The sequence below is a fragment of the Euprymna scolopes genome, chromosome 15, assembly GCF_053919585.1.
Source record: "Euprymna scolopes isolate OS-2025 chromosome 15, ASM5391958v1, whole genome shotgun sequence".
Classification (NCBI taxonomy): Eukaryota; Metazoa; Mollusca; class Cephalopoda; order Sepiida; family Sepiolidae; genus Euprymna; species Euprymna scolopes.
In genome coordinates, this window is record NC_136496.1 from 44,114,519 (window position 1) to 44,132,018 (window position 17,500).

The window sequence follows — 17,500 nt, forward strand, 5'->3', positions numbered from 1 at the left end:
ATAATAATAATCAAAATAATAATAATAATAATAATCAAAGTAATAATAATAATAATAATAATAATAAAAATAATGATAATAATAATCAAAATAATAATAATAATAATAAAAAAATACTACTAATAATAATAATAATAATCAAAATAATAATAATAATATTAATAATAATAAAAATAATAATAATAATTAAAATAATAATAATAATAATAATAATCAAAATAATAATAATAATAATCAAATTATTAATAATAGTAATAATAATCTAAATAATAATAATAATAATAATAAAAATAATAATAATAATAATAATCAAAAAAAAAATAATAATAATAATTCAAATAATAATAATAATAATCAAGATAATAATAATAATAATTCAAATAATAATAATAATAATAATCAAAATAATAATAATAATCCAAATAATAATAATAATAATCCAAATAATAATAATAATAATAAAAATAATAATAATAATAATAATCAAAATATTAATAATCAAAATAATAATAATAATAATCAACATAATAATAATAATAATCAAAATAATAATAATAATCAACATAATAATAATAATGATAATAATAATCAAAATAATAATAATAATTTTAATAATAATAATAATAATAATCACAATAATAATAATTATAATCAAAATAATAATGATAATTATAATCAAAATAATTATAATAATAATCAAAATAATAATAATAATAATCAAAATAATAATAATAATAATAATAATCAAAATAATAATAATAATCAAAATCATAATAATAATGATCAAAATGATTATAATAGTAATAATAATAATGAAAATAATAATAATAATCAAAATAATAATTATAATGATAATAATAATCAAAATAATAATCAAAATAATAATAATAGTAATAATAATATTAAAAATAATAATAATAATAATAATAATCAAAATAATTATAATAATAATAATAATCAAAATAATAATAATAATAATAATAATAATAATCAAAATAATAATAATAATAATAATAATCAAAATAATAATAATAAAAATAATAATAATAATAGTAATAATCAAAATAATAATAATAGTAATAATAATAATCAAAATAATAATAATAATAAACATAATAATAATCAAAATAATAATAATAATCAAAATAATAATAATAATAATAATAATAATAATAATAATAATAATAATAAATGTAGATATAACAATGATAGTGACATCCTTAATAAATCCTTAAAAATAAAATTAAAATAAAATAAAAATCAAGATTAAAAAGTTAAGAATTGTGTATGATAAATACTAAAGTAATAAAATAATAATAATAATAATAATAATAATAATAATAATAATAATAATAATCTAATATATAATGTATTAGAATGTAAAAGTAATAATAAAATAATATACAAGAATAATAAAAGTAATAATAATATACAAAAATAATTAAAATAAAATAAAAATAAAAATATAGAGTTATAAGCAGAATATTGGTGAATAAATATAAAATAAGTAATAATGGTTACCGGTATAATGATAACATCACGCATGCATATAGAACTTAAATGCAAATGACATCTAATAAAAGCAGAGTAATATTGCAATAAGAGTAAAAATTAAAATTAAAGAAAGGAAAATTAAAGTGAGTATAAAAAAATGTATAAAATAATAATAGTAGAGATGAACAGTAAAAATTAATTGCATGTCAAGAATGATAAAGCTGAAGGGGGGGTCGGAGAACTACAAGGTGCGAGGAGAACTTGCAACTAAGAATAAAGGATAGGAGAAAACATATATGGTGCTTAGATTAAATAATGAAGAGAGAATGAAATATGTGGGATAATGATTTTATTGTAACATATTTAACATTCAGAAATGAAAATAGACACGGTTATAGATATAGGGTAATAAACAATCGTCATAAGAACAAACCAGGTATGCATCCAATTTAATCCGGCTCACAATATATAAGTATATTATATTATATTCACAACTGGTGCTAGGTTTTGCTTCATTAAATTTTTATAGTAAGTCCTCTCTGGGAGCCACTTATTCCCTTTCACATGTTCGTATAATGATTTCCTAGTACCCCCCCCCCACTGATAATCTTTACTACCCTTGGCAGTTCCTTTTTCCCCCTTTCTTTTTCCTTCTTTTTTTTTCTACTTACTTTCCCCCTATCTTTTTTTAATGTATTTAGTATATATGAGTATATATGTCATATGGCCCCCCTTACTTTCTTTTTTATTTTATAAAATTGAAGTAAACTGAACTATTTCTTTTTTGTTCATTTGAGGACTGTTTTCTTCAGTAGAAAGCAACCATTTATTAAGTCGCCTGACGAGGACCTCAAGTTTTAGCCGAACATTGGTCCGAAACATTAGCATTCCAGTGTCGCGACCATGTAAATTTGTTCATATTAATACATTTATATACAGTGTATCACAAAAGTGAGTACACCACTCACATTTCTTCAAATATTTAAGTATATCTCTTCATGGGACCACACCGAAAAAAAATTTTTTTGACACAATGAAAGCATATAAAACAGAGTTAATTTATTTCCCCCGCAAAATAACTCAAAACATAGCCCTGGCAACAAAAGTGAGTACACCTCTCATGAAAAGTTGTCAATATTAACATACAACTCTCAATATTGTGTGACCACCATAATTACCCAAAACTGCCTTTACTCTCCTGAGCATGGAGTTTACCAGAGCTTCACATGTAGCCGCTGGAATGCTCTTCCACACTTCAATTACGACGTCATTGACCTGGCGGATATTTGAGTTTTGTGCACCTTCACCTTCTACTTGAAGATACCCCAAAGATATTCTATTGGGTTCAGGTCTGGAGACATGCGTGGCCAGTCCATCACCTTTACCTTAAGTCTCTTCAGTAAAGCAGTGGTTATCTTGGGTGTGTGTTTTGGATCATTGTCATGCTGGGACACTTCTCCGCGACCCAGTTTCTGAAGGGAGGCGATCTTGCTCAGCTGCAGTATTTGACAGTACATGTTGGAGTTTGTTTCTCTCAATGAAATGTAATTCTCCAATACCTGCAGCACTCATGCAACCCCAGACTGCACCATGCTTAAGTGTAGGCATGACACGTTTATCTTCGTACTCTTCACCTGGTCGCCACAGCACATGCTTAAGCCCATCAGAAACAAATAAATTAAATTTCGTCTAATCAAACTATAGGACATGGTTCCAGTAATCTATGGGCTTTTTTGACATGTCTTCAGCAAACTGTTTGTGAGCTTTCTTGTATATTGCCTTCAGAAGAGGTTTCCTCCTGTGGTGACAACCATGCACACCAATTTGATGTAGTGTGCGGCGTATGGTCTGAACATTAACAGGCTGAGCCTCAACCTCTTTAATCACTGCAGCAATGCTAAAAGCACTCCTACATAGTGTAGAAAATCCGTGCATGAAATATCGAATAAAACGTCAGTCACGCGGCCCAATCGGAAGCAGAATAACAAATAAACCGAATGATTTAAAAATTTCAAAACACAAATCTATAAAGAAGGGAGACGATAAAACTAAAGAAAATATACAAAAAGCAAGCAATAAAAAAACATTTAAAAATGTAAAGAAAGAAAATATAGACATAAAAATAAAATAAACAATGAATAAAACTAGATAGAAAAAGAATTCAAGAAAGTAAAAGAAAAAGGGAAGATAAAATGAGATGGAGAGAAAGGAGGGGCGAAAACATTGCAGAAAGCAAGAGGACACAAAAGAGGAAAGAGGAAAAGAAAAACAGGAAATGAATTGATAACAATAATAAAAAGGCAAAAACTGAAAAGAAAGATTAGTAAAATATTAGAGTAGGGAGAGGGTGTCAAAAAGAAGAAGCATGCCATATCTGGCGTCAAAAATACACGGTGTAAGGCCAACACACAGAAGATAAACATACAGTATATCAGGTTGACAAGAAAGTTCTTGCGGTTTTTAATGTTTGCATTTAGAGCAACATATCTCGGTTTAAACAAAAATTTATTGGTCGAAATGAGCGCCATCAAAATCAGCACACATTTGTCAACGCAAAACAAGTGTATTCATACCAGTAACGTAAAAAAAAAAACTTGCGGTTTTGTGACGATTAAGGTGTTTTTAATATCGTTTAGGTTTTTGGAGCGTTTCTAACACAGAACGTTGTCGGGATGCTTGAAAAAGAGGTAGTCGGTAGATAAAAGATCTAGAGAGTATGGCGGATGAGACAGTGTTTCGTAGCCCCATTCATTCAAATTCTACAATGTCGGTTTAGCAACGTGTGATCTGTCATTGTCGAGGAGAATCAAGCCTTTTGTATTGATTAATGCTGGATTTTGTTGTCGAAGTTTTTGATGCATTTTATCCATTTGTTGATAGTACTTCTTCGCCATAATGGTTTCGCCTGCATTCAAAAACTATAATGGATGAGACCGTCAGCATAACCTTCTTTTGCTGCAACTCTGGCTTCGATATGTGTTGTGGAACTTCGTCGGCGTGTAACTACTAAGCTGAGCGTTGCCGGTTGTAAAGAAGCCACTTTTTGTCGCAAGTCACAACCCGGTCGAGAAACGGATCATTCTTGTTGTGTAAAACAAGGGAGGATGACACTTCATAACGGCGTTTCCTTTGGTTTTTGTTTAATTCGTGAGGCACGCATTTATCAATGATTTTTGTCTTTCCGATCTTTATCAAGTAGCCATATACGTTGTATCTAATTCAAAAGCAAGTTCTCGGGCAGTTGTGCATGGATTGGCTTCGACAAAGGCTCTTAATTGATCGTTGTCAACATCCGATGAACGACCATTACGCTCATCATCTTCAAGACTCTCGTCACCGCCATGAAATTTCTTAAACCACCAATCTGCTGCGCGTTCAGTGGTGACTTTGGGACTAAACTTCGTTGATATCGTGAGCTGATTCAGCAGCTTTTCGACCTAGCTTAAATTGAAATAAGAAACTTGTGTGCATTTGCTTTTTCTATCTTGTATTCAACGTTTTGGAAAGAAGTCATAATTGTTTTAAACGATTGTAATTTAAACGATTAGATAGAGCGAAAAACACTTTTTAAAATGATATATAAAGTAAAGGTATTATAACGAAAGCTTATTTGAAAATACATCATTCGAAATCAAAATTAAAAATTTCGCAAAAACTTTCTTCTTAACCTAAATGTACTAATAGATACACAGACATGCGTATAATCACAAACACCAGAAATATTAGAGTGTAAGATTAGTATATATTGCATTAACAGAACAATCAAAAACGCATCAAGACGCGTAGGGAAAAATCATATGCTATTGAAAACAAAACAGAACGCAAGGATATCCAAGTATATGCGTACATACATAAACGAGCAGATATATATATATATATATATATATATATATATATATATATATATATATATATATATATATATATATATATATATACAATAAATTCATGCATGCACACAGATACAAATGCACACATATACGAGTAGATAGAAACCTATATAGGGGCGCTAGAAAGTACTATCTCGGAAGGGAAGGGAATACTATTTGTGGAAGATTTGATCCCCTCCCTAACCACAAAAAAAGAAGAGAAAGATTTGAACAACAAACGGAAACAGCCAGGACTACTTTTACCTTCTTGGTCTTACAATGAACGTCCTAAAAATTGACCAGTAGAAGATGTGCTACAGCTACTTTCAGAAAAAAAAAATGCGTGCAGTATACGGAGAAGAACAACGATGGCTGACTTGAAAGATACTGTAATCAGTAGAAGTTATCTACCACTTATTTCGATCAATCTAATGAGTAAATATACAGTGAGAATCACTAAATTCGAAAACTTGTTTTTACGAATTATTATTCTAATGAACAATTGTTCGTAAGTTTTGGAAGTTATACTGATTTAGGCATGACAAATAAGTACGCAACAATGTTTTTCCCTTAAATGCTTTTTTAGAATCCGCCAATACCTGTAGATTATCGCCCCAAACCAGCACTAATCGCCAGTAACCAACAGTGCTGGCAATCACAGACAGTGGCTTCCACTAGTTGCCACGGGAAAACAATGGCCGACAATGGAAGCCAGATTATTTCATTTTGATCATGGCCGCCAGTGTCCGCTATTTTCCAGGGACGGCAGTCGCCCCCTACAACAACCGTAGTTTAATTTGTTTTCGAGGGGGGGGGTCCTTTAACGATTCTGTTCTGAATCTGTGCCATGCTTCAACTGAGCAACGCCAGTTAACAGATCCTGCTAGTATTGCATATATGCATTCAAACACCACAAAAAATGTATATACGTACGTGTGTAATAAGTAGTAATACTACAAATGTAAATAAAAAAAGATAAGGTTTAAAGTTTCTAAAAGTCACCCTATAATTGGCTACATGTGTCCGTGGCGTAATGGATAAATGCATTGATCAACAATCAGTGACAATATTGTAAAAAATGAAGATTGAATTCTTAGTACATGCTATAATAACCAAGAATAACAATATTTAATGAACACGATTGCCAGGTCATTGGTTAACGGAAGATCAATCTAATCCGATTGATTTAATAAAGCGTTCCGCTCGAAATTCCTTAAAGGTGCTCAAGTTCAACAAAAAAAATTCAAGTTCAAAAAGATACATGTGAAGAAGGTCGGGAATTACATCGGCCGAAACAATGTGAAAATAACACTCACGATGGGTTTCTTTACTTCCTGCCACTCATGTCAAACAGGTCAGGTGAGGTTTTGGAAAGTCAGCCCATTCGAAGTGCACTGGCCCACTAAAAATACTTAAGCAGAACCGTCAGCATTCTCCGATAAGAACGTTTCAGGCGATTAACAATAAACCAATACCTTACCACAGAGAGAACGTATAATCTCAAAAGCTGAACCTCTTAGGAGTAAAAAGAAGTATACTTTAGCCAGACAGAAAAAATCACTTTTCAGCTGAAACTGAATAATGCAAATTGTCCTACATTATTATATTAATGATTGAGATCGGACTTAAAATGATGATGTGTAATAATATTTTTACACATGATGGTGATGTTGTCTGGCCATAAAACTAATATTACTACTACTACTACTACTACTACTAATAATAATAATAATAATAATAATAATAATAATAAGAAGAAGAAGAAGAAGAAGAAGAATGAGAAGAAGAAGAAGAAGAAGAAGAAGAAGAAGAAAACTTATCACGAAGATTCCAATGAATACCACCTGTTGTTATCAGTTAACGAGTGAAATAACAACAGAAAAAGTAAGGAAAGATATGAAATTAAAGTGGTTATGCGACATGAAAGTATCATAATACCAATAATTATGAGAACACTCGGAACTTTTCCAAAAAGAAATCGGGAAAATGCAGAAAGATCTGATATTATATAAACGACAACACTGATGAAATCAGTTGAAAAAAAATCCTAGATGCAGAGAACAGAATATAAACTTCGCCTTATAAGGTACGGTTGTTACTTGAGATTCTAGAAAAGGCCACTTGCCGTTATAAACGAGAACACGATGGTAAACGGCTGATGTAAATTGCTACAATAAGGAAAAGGCAAATGGAGAGTAGTGGAAATGTAAGTAGGCTTGATGTCAATCAGACTTCAGGGAAAGTCAGCAAAAACAGAATGATATAAAGAATGATATGAATAATAAAAATTGTAGGAATATGAGGAAGAGTCTTGAAAAACCTGGAAAAAAAGAATGTGAGAAATTGGAATCAAGACTCTAGAGCGAACGGTAATAATGAAAACAGCTGAAGTATTTAAACCCCCTTGAATGCAGAAGCTAAAGCACATAGACTACAAACACCACCCAGTTGTATATAAACTGTAACAGAAGTAAAAACCGATTAAGCGGAAGGAACATAACGCGAAGAAAAGAAAACTGAAGCTGCAGTAAAACATAAAAACTGCAAAGGAGGATGGAAGGATCGAGTAGTCTGAATGAGTGCGAAGAGTATTGAAGCCTTTGGCATTCAAATATCAACGAAGAGCAACGGTCCATGCCAGTGAGAAAACAATGGTAAGCGGTTGTTGCAATAATGCAAAGTCATTTGCAAAGGTTATCGAGAGGGGTGGAAAGTACTGGAACTCTGGGGAGACTTGTCACTCAGACTCTAACGAACATCACCGGTTATTATTTGTGAGTAATATCTAATGATAATCTGTGTGAGTAATAATATACGTATATATATATATATATATATATATATATATATATATATATATATATATATATATATATTCAGTAATAATTTCAAATGTTTTTACAATCCTCCCATCCCTTTGGCAGTGTAATCATGTTGACCAGTTTTCCTTCTTCCATTTCTATGCTCTTTCTTTTTTTTTTCCCTTTTTACTTTTTGTTTTCCTTATGTTTCCTTTTTTTAGTCCTCCTCTTTATCCTGTTCAGTCTTGACCATCTCTTTCTCCCTATCGCTTTTAACAACCTACCACCAACCCCGTTTAAATTTAGCATTTTTACATGATATTTTTTATAAATAAAAAATATAATTAATTTCTTCCATTTGAGAACCAGGTGCCTCCATTGACACATTAGCTCTATTGCGTCGCCTTACGGGGACTTTTGGTTCTTGCCAACCAATTGTCCGAAACATAAGCTTGTTCAGTGTAGCGACTAAATTTTCAATAAGATTTTTCACTTATATATATATATATATATATATATATATACACACACACACACACACATATATATATATATATAAAGTAATAATATATATATAAGTATATGAGCAATAATATAAGTATAATATATATATATATAATACTTATATATTTTAGTATTATATATATACGTATATGAGTAATAATATAAGTATTATATATATATATATATATATATATATATATATATATATATATAATGCTTATATTATCTATATAATTATAAAACTCAAAAAATGACCTTGTAACGATGTATGTAACCCGCTTTCCGGTTTACGACGTCCGGTTGCGCATGCGCGCATGACCTGCGCACTGAAATATTAACGTTATTATTTCGAAATTATTATTTAACATCGGAAGAGTGGGGTTTAAAATAACTTAAACGTAATACAGAAATGAACGATGTAAAAAACAAAATCAGATATATCAAAATTTGAATTTAACTATAATAAGTATTATAGTATCTGTTCAGTGCATATTTACCTATAAGTATGGCCAACCACTTATAATTCAGTAACTGTAAAAAAAAATTTTCAAAAATAATCCAATATAATAAACAGAACGGCTCATAGAAATCTATCTACATTCTTTTTTCATTTTAATATACTTCCATAGAAATGTTTCTGTTATGCCAAAACAAACCTATTTTCTTTACGCCACAAGTGTCATGCACATAGATGAATTCCATAGCTAATATAACATACTGACCCAACGGGTCACGGATAGTCTAGTTACTATATATATATATATATATATATATATATATATATATTATTACTCGCTAGGAGTTCTCACCCAGATTATATATATGATGCATATATATACATATATATATATATATATATATATATATATATATATATATATATATGCAGGTGTTGCAAATAAAATATAATGCTTTTATCTATATGTCAAAACATTGTTAATTCACTGACCGCATAGCAGCAGCCGAATAGCGCAACAGTTAGAAGCTCCGACTGCCATTTTTGCGGTCGGGTTTCGACCCTGACTTGAGGTAGTTGCTTGTCTCGCCGCACTGATGAGCTGTGAAACACTGATGAATGTGAACACTATATATATATATCTTTTTAGTCATCGACCTACAGCAGTGTTTCGTTGTATCAAAACTCATCAGTGCCGCTAGATTAGCACGTGTCCCAAGTCGAGGATTGAACCTAGAACCATCATGTTGACCCACGGGAGAGGCGACCGCAAAGAACCTCCACAAATGTCTATTTTAAACAAACATTCGTCCACTACTTTTATAATGCTCAAACCGCTTGTTTACAAACAAACTGCGAAATATATAAACATTCGGTTTTATTTGCAACACCTGTATATAATTGTTTCGGCCCATAGCTGGTATATAGAAATATAATAGTTTATTAATTATATTCTGATATACCATTATAATTATATTCCTATATACCCGCTATGGACCGAAACAATTGTATGTGTTATGAATAAAACCTAACATTTTGAAATGAACAATAAAATGAGTGCCTATTCTTTGTAAACGATAAATTATAAGAAATATTTATAGCTCTAGTATTGTACTATTGAGCTTTCTAAAAAAAGGACTTTGTATTATTTGTTTGTATATTTAAAATACTTTCCCAAGTAATAAAACATAGAAGCATATAGCATTTCAACAGCCACGTGAAGTACAGTCAGAAAGTCGAACATAGGATATATTGAAATAGTAACTTACCACTTTGTTAGCGTTCTGCTGTAATAGATGTTAACTTGGGGAAATACATTCCTTCAGTGGACTAACACGAAAACAAGGGGAGTGGTGGAAATTTGTAACGGGACTCTGACGATTTAAAGCACTGCAGCTATGTAGAAGGAACAGCACATGGAAACATGAATATTTAATTAGCCCCCCCCCTTTTCTTCTACTTCCTACTCTTAAAATATCTTGTGAATGCGAATACTCATGCGTATGTGCATGTGTGCGCAGACAGGCACTTTTTCTCTCTATGTCCATTTGCTTTCACTTTCTCTAATGTGTGTGTGTGTGTGTGTGTGTGTGTGTGTGTGTGTGTGTGTGTGTGTGTGTGTGTGTGTGTGTGTGTGATAAACGTTACTATTGGCAACAGAAATGATTTTGAGGGAAAACTCATTTGTGGCGTATTTAAAATATATTAACAATTAATAGAAATCATGAGTATTTAAAGTTGTGAGCAAAGTCATAAGGTGCATAGAAATTGTTTATTGATACCAGGCCCATTATAATTTTGCTTATTAAAAAATAATTGCGGAACTTTAAATATTTAGAACTTCTATCAAACTTTGAACATTATTTTTTATCTTTTTTTTTTAACGCAAATACGTCACAAATGATAGGTAAACTAAAATAAATACCATAGGTGTATTTCATTTAAAATAATTTATGTCATCAATAGTAAGGTTTGCCACACACGCACGCACACACACACACACACACACACACACACACACACACACACACACATATTGTTTATTGACATCGGGCCCATTATAATTTTACTTATTATTACTGAACCCACCTATCTCTTCTCAAAGAACCTACTGTTGATTTTATACGCCGAGCCCTTCTGCTTGTGCAGTGATAAAACTTCTTAAATGCACTCGTGATATTCGACAGTATAAAATAGGATTAAATTGGATAGTCCTTCTAAATCGATTATTGATTCACGATACCACAATACTTCTCGGGAGCATTCCGATGCAAAATTTTATATATATATATATATATATATATATATATATATATATATATATATATATATATATATATATATATATAAAATGTAACTGTTGGTTCGTTCGGAATTAATTGTCTAAAAAACCACTGGACGGATGGCTTCCACGTTTTGGTATAATATGTTTACTATATCCATGTGTGTTTTTATATATTTCTTTTTAATTATAACATTATACTTAATTTTTCTATGATAAATAGGTGGATTTCTTTGTACCGAGAGGCCATTTTTTTATTTAGGGACAATTATTTATTACCGCTTCCTGTCACGTGACCAGTGTTACAATTTAGCGGTTTTCCTGCTAGATCTGGAGATTTCGTTTACAATCTAGCGGGGAAATTCTAGAAAATCTGGAGGTATTTGGCACCCACACTCCCGCATTTAATGAAAATTGCAGTATTTTTCAAATAATGATCGCAGAATATAATGAACTAATAATTTTTAATTAACTCTTAGTGAAAATGTTTTATTTTGTTTAAACAAAAAATACCTTTACTAAAGTTATGGTTTTCAGTAGTAAATAAAAAACGCAAGAATTTATTTTTGCTTTTTTTAAAGCATCGTAATTTGTAACAATAAAAAATATTTTTTACAGTAACATTACGAAAAAAGCCCCTAAAGTCCGTATTAATGAATTCAATATAACTCGAAGAAAAATGAATTTCTCACATACTATTCAAAAAATTAAAGATTCAATTAGATTCCTATTTCAGTCACCTAAATTATTTAGGGTGAAATGAGTTTAGGAATTTATAGCCAAACCTAAATATTTTTTTTTGGTAAATATCCAGATACGCTACTACAGAACACCGACCACTCTAATTTGTTTGGGGCGCGCGCGCGCCAACATCACATCCCCCCCCCGCTCGCGCCCCCAATGTACAAAGTAAAATCTTCGGAAAATGTTAAATGGTGTTCTAATTGGTAAATGTCGGTGCGTTACTTACGGAAAATTTGAAAATTCGATGTTCCAGGTAAAAAAAAAAACATATAAATTACCCCCCCCTACTCCAACTTGGTGTGCTTTCCTTTTCTTATTTTATTTCTTTTTCAGCTAATTTTAAATTTTCCACCCAAAAAGCGCTATAATGTATTTTTGAAAATTAGAAAATTCTATGTCCTGGAAAAAAAAAAATCCCCTCCCCCAACGTAGTTTGCTTGGTGAAGCCGTCGTTTATGCTACAGCGTGCATGCGCGTAGCATAAACGGAAGCTGCAAAATGATGGAAAGAAGTTCGTGGGTTCAGGGATAAATACCATGCAAACGGTAAATTTGCCCCAAGTTTGACTATCAGATTCGTTGTCAGCGACCTCAATTACCTATAAAAAAAAAAACAAATTAGAGTGGTCGGTGTTCTGTAGTAGCGTATCTGGATATTTACCTTTTTTTTTTTTTTTCTTGCTTAAAAAAAATAGCATTAATACAGTAAGTTAAGTAAACTGACTTTTTCGTTTAAAAATGGAATTATTTCCCTTTCGTTATTAACTTTTTTTAAAAGAATTTTTTTTTTTAATAAATATTTTGTGGGGTTTGTATTACTGTACACATAGATTCGAAAAAGTTGTCCAAAAAGAAATATATAACAAATAAATGTTATCAAAGGCAAGATAAGTTACTTTTCTACAAAACTGGATATATTTTTCGTGTTTTTATTCATTGTAACATGTTTATTCAGCTCGAAAACCATACAGTGTTTACCGATGTATTTGAACATTCAAGATGGCGTCTGATTCTCTCTTTAACACGGTAAGTGTGGGAAAAGATGTTATAAATAAAAAACCGGATAAAATACTGTTAAAAACTCGCTCAATATATGTTACCGTGACATAGGTTGACATATATTCGGCGGGTTTTTAATAGTATTTTGTATAGTTTTTTATTTATAACACCTTTTTCCATACTTACGGTGTTAAAGAGGGTGTGAGACGCCATCTTGAATTTTCGAATACATCGGTAAACACTGTATGTTTTTCGAGCTTAATAAATATGTTACATTGAATAAAAACACAAAAAATATATCCAGTTTGGTAGCAAAGTAACTTATCTTGCCTTTGATAACATTTATTTGTTATATATTTGTTTTTTGACAACTTTTTCGAATCTATGTGTACAGTAATACAAACACCCATTTTGTGTTTTATATACATAAAGTACAACTGTTGAATGTTACTGTTTTGATTATATTCGTTTGGGGGGGGCACAATTAAAAAATTAAGAAAGATTAGAATGAAACGAAATTTAAGTTTCCGTTCCATTTTTACAACAACCGTAAAACAGTGCATACTCAGCAAGTTTTATCGTAATTTATAAGCATATTGAAACACTAAATCAACATTTTATTTATTTTTTGCATAATTAATGATGGAAGTATTTTTCTGTTTATTTTCTTAACATCTGTTAAAAAAAAATAATTTGTATATTCTCTTGAAAAAAGAATCAAACTTTTCTCTACTTTCACATGTGATCCATTTTAACAAACTGAGCCACAGCAACGCGTGGCCGGGTACAGCTAGTATATATATATATATATATATATATATATATATATATATATATATATATATATATATATATATATATATATATATATATTTGATTATTCTTGGCCCCTTGGGTCAGTATTTGTTATTGCTAGCTATGGAATAGTGAGTATACAGGAGTAATGCATAAAAGTGCAAGTAACTATACAGAATTAATGTATAAACGCGCAAATACTGAAGGCATACGCGCACGAAAACAAACGTGGCGACCAATGAAAACAATACAGAATGCATTGAATAATAAAGGTCTTAAGCTCATTGCACTTAGATTAAATGAAAAATCCTTTATGTAAGAGGAGTGTAATCTATTGAAAAAAATTGAAAAAGAAAAAGAAGAAAAAAAAAACAAGGAGGGAGTGTCCACCCTAGTTTTTTTGTGCGTTAACAACCTTAATAAAAATAATTAACTAAGTAATATTTAACGGTAAGATCTTTTCAATGCAAATCTGAAGAAAAAAGAAAAAGTCTTTCTCACACACGTTTTGAAGTGTTTCTACGTATTTTTAAAATGTGGGAAACTTATGACTCCACCCCACCCTCTTTTTGCCTCATGCCCCCCACCAAACTTGAAAAATAAGTGCTAACGATTACATGTCTCGTTTACCGCTGCGTGGCCAAAAAGCGGTGCTAATTTTACGTTAAATTTATATAGGAAAGTGATTCCCCTCTCTAAAATGCTTAATTATCATTTTTTTTTTTTTTCAAATTTTCTTTCATATTATCTTTAAAAGCCATCGAAACGTATATTTTGATTTCTTTTTAGGATAAAAACAATGTCGGGTTAGGTCGTAAAAAATACCAAATATTTTTTTTTATATGTAAATTGATACAAATTGCTTTTTAAATTTGGAAAAAACATGTTTGTTTTTGTTTTTTCTTTGTTGATTTTTTTTTAAAAAACAATTCCCCCACAACAGTGGAGTTACTATCTTTCAAAGCATATCTGAGAAAATTGACCAAGTCCTTTCTACTTATCCTTCAGCTAACATTCACGTATGTGGAGACTTCAATGTTCACAACGTTGAATGGTTGACCCACTCAAACAAGACCGATGATGAGGGGAGGTTCTGTCATGATTTCTCCATTGCCTATGACCTCACTCAGATTGTTCAGGAACCTACCCGTGTGCCCGATAATGATGGCCAGTATGCGAGCCTACTAGACCTTTTTCTCACAACTTGCCCTGAACTATGTTCAGTTTCTGTTCTGTCGCCTCTTGGATCTTCCGACCACTCTGTTGTATCAATTAAGATAAAAATGAAATGTAATAAGTCCCCAGATGTACCTCTTCATCGTACAGTATATCGATACACTAAGGCTGACTGGGATAGCTTCCGTACATTTATATCTGATCTACCTCTGCATTCCATGTTTAAAAAGGATGTGTCCTCTATAGTATTAGACCTAACTGAATGGTTAATTGTAGGTATTGACCATTTCATACCCTCTAAAAAGTTTCAGAAAAAACCTAACAGCCAGCCATGGTTCTCTCCAGAATGTGCTGCTGCCATTGTGCACAGAAATCACTTTTTCCACTGCTTCAAACGTAATAGATGTATGGAAACTAAAGCCGTTTTCAGGACTGCCAGCAACCATTGGAAGAAAGTAATAAGGAACGCAAGAGAGTTGTATGCTCAATCTGTTAAGTCCAAAGTAGCTGAGCAGCGGCTTGGTTCCCACCAGTTTTGGCAAATAGCAAACAGAATCCTGAACAGAAGCGTGTGCTCCATCCCAACTATTATCAATGGACCTGAGGTAATCTCGTCAGCATCAGACAAAGCCAAACTCTTTATCAAGAACTTTGCAGCAAATTCTACCCTTTGCGACCAAGACCGCCAACCCCCAATATTTCCTCCTGTATCAGAAAACACGCTATGTGATATACGTATATCTGTACGTGATGTTGCGAAGCTAATCAAAAACCTTGATTCGAGTAAAGCAACTGGCCCTGATGGTATTCCAATTATAGTACTCAAAAAACTTCAACCTGAATTAGCGCCCATACTTACAAAACTGTTTAAACGTTGTCTTAAGGAGAATAGTTTCCCATCTCCCTGGAAAACCTCATCAGTATGCCCTGTATTTAAGAATTCAGGTGATCGCTCATCCCCCTCTCAGTACAGGCCAATAAGTCTCCTGTGCGTCATGAGTAAGTTGCTAGAATCTGTGTTAAATACAGAAGTAATCAAACATCTCAACAAAAATAACCTTCTTAGTGACACTCAATATGGTTTCCGTTCTGCTAGATCTACAGCAGATGTCATTACAGTTATATCGCATAGGATTAGCAAATCTCTCGACGGTGGCAATCTTTCTAGAGCAATTGCTCTTGACATATCTAAAGCCTTTGATAGGGTATGGCATAAAGGTTTACTTCATAAGATCGCTAGCTATGGTATAGCTGGAAAAGTCTTCTCAATTATTAAATCATTTCTTTCTGATAGGTTCATAAGAGTAGTAGTTGAGGGGCAAAAATCAGAAGCTCACAGTATTAATGCCGGTGTCCCTCAGGGATCCATCCTGGGCCCAACTCTTTTCCTGATCTACATTAATGATCTTCCAAATCATATCCTTACATCATTTGTAGACATTTATGCTGACGACACTACCATTTATGGTACCACATCTAAGACAGTAAACGACCAAGTTCTCTCCAATTCTCTCTCCTCTGATCTTGAGCACGTAGTACAATGGGGAAAGGAGTGGCTGGTTACTTTTAATGCATCTAAAACCAAGCTTCTCTCTTTACATCATCAACATTCTAATCCACATTTGTCATCAATTGAAATGAATGGCTCTCGTCTTCAGGAGGCCTCAAGTTTTGACAAGCTTCTGGGCTTGACCATTACTCCTGATCTTAAATGGAACACGTATATCAAATCTGTTGCCAAGGCCGCTGGAAAAATGGTGGGATCTTTCTATCGATCCAGTAGATATCTCACTGCTGATGCTATTCTCTACCTATATAAGAGCCAGGTACGTCCAAGGATGGAATACTGTTGCCACATCTGGGCAGGAGCTGCTAGAAAGGACTTGTCCTGCCTTGATAGAGTTCAAAATAGACTTCGTAGCCTCGTAGGAGATGTCCTTTTCTCCTCCTTGCAACCTCTATCTCACAGAAGAGATGTTGCGAGTTTGTCTCTGATGTATCGTTATTTTCATGGAAAGTGTTCAACTGAGCTTCAATCTTTGGTCCCCCCTCGCCAAACTTTCACAAGAAACACTCGTCTAGCTGTAAACACTATCAATAATTTCCCCCACTCTTTATCTGTGGCTAAACCTAAACGTAGATTCCATGAACAAAGCTTCTTTCTTAGAACTGCACGCCTGTGGAATTGTCTTCCGTTTTCCTGCTTTCCGGCTGACTACAATATGGTTGTGTTCAAGTCTAAAGTAAATAAGTTCTTGATGAGCCGTTCCATATAAGTTATTAAATTTACCAAATTTTCATTACTAATGATTACTATATTGACCAATTTCTACTGTACACTCTTTAACCCTTATCCTTGAGTGGCCTCTGGGCCTTGATAA

At 31.9% G+C, this 17,500-nt stretch overlaps 2 protein-coding genes across 3 annotated transcripts in view; both read right to left on the minus strand.

Moving 5' to 3' along the window:
• LOC145293799 (uncharacterized) overlaps positions 1–10,651 on the minus strand; it is a 73,479-nt gene extending 62,828 nt beyond the window's left edge. Inside the window, exon 1 of the mRNA XM_080140369.1 lies at positions 10,394–10,651. The gene's annotated coding sequence lies outside the window, so the exon portion shown is untranslated. The remainder of the gene's footprint in view (positions 1–10,393) is intronic.
• LOC145293798 (uncharacterized) overlaps positions 1–17,500 on the minus strand; it is a 93,923-nt gene that overhangs the window by 27,327 nt on the left and 49,096 nt on the right. The window lies entirely within an intron of this gene.